The following is a 571-nucleotide window of genomic DNA, read 5'->3' on the forward strand; positions in this document are numbered from 1 at the left end:
AAAAAGCATCATATGACCCCTTTAAATAAATCATCATGCAACATTTTCATCTTTCTCCCCAATATTTAGATCCTCACATTCATCTTTAGAAACACCTCGTATAATAACACACCACACTCTTTTCTGGTACCATTGATATTTTTGTACGAAAGTTAACTGAAAGCCACAAAAATGAAAATTTTATTTCATTGGCTGTTTAAAAGCACCTAATTGTAATTTCGTTAATATTTCCACCATTTAGAAAAACGTGTATTAAAACATTAATGACATGGGTGTGTTTATTGGCTGATTCCAATAATTTTAAAATATACTTACTTGGCTGATATATATTGATTGACCACTATAAAGAAGGTTATGGTGTAGGTCCAAGATGGACAAACATAATTAATGTAACTGATTCCAGCACTGGCAAGGAATTACAAGTGATAAAAAAAGGAAAAGGCTTACTTCATGTTCTAAGAAAAGGGCTTTCAGTTGTCCGTTAGACCAGAAGTCCATGGCATAGGCTAGCAGCTTAGTTGACACCGTGTTGATCCGAAGGAAATTCCCAACAAAAACCACTCTATCGATA

The 571-nt window shown here is 33.8% G+C and overlaps 1 protein-coding gene across 1 annotated transcript in view; it reads right to left on the reverse strand.

Annotated features, from left to right (window-relative positions):
* Positions 1–571, reverse strand: part of LOC107584196 (pantothenate kinase 1-like) — a 9,728-nt gene that overhangs the window by 5,029 nt on the left and 4,128 nt on the right. The gene's annotated exons all lie outside the window — the stretch shown is intronic.

Source organism: Sinocyclocheilus grahami, unplaced genomic scaffold, assembly GCF_001515645.1.
Source record: "Sinocyclocheilus grahami isolate Dianchi unplaced genomic scaffold, SAMN03320097.WGS_v1.1 scaffold57.1, whole genome shotgun sequence".
Taxonomy (NCBI): Eukaryota; Metazoa; Chordata; class Actinopteri; order Cypriniformes; family Cyprinidae; genus Sinocyclocheilus; species Sinocyclocheilus grahami.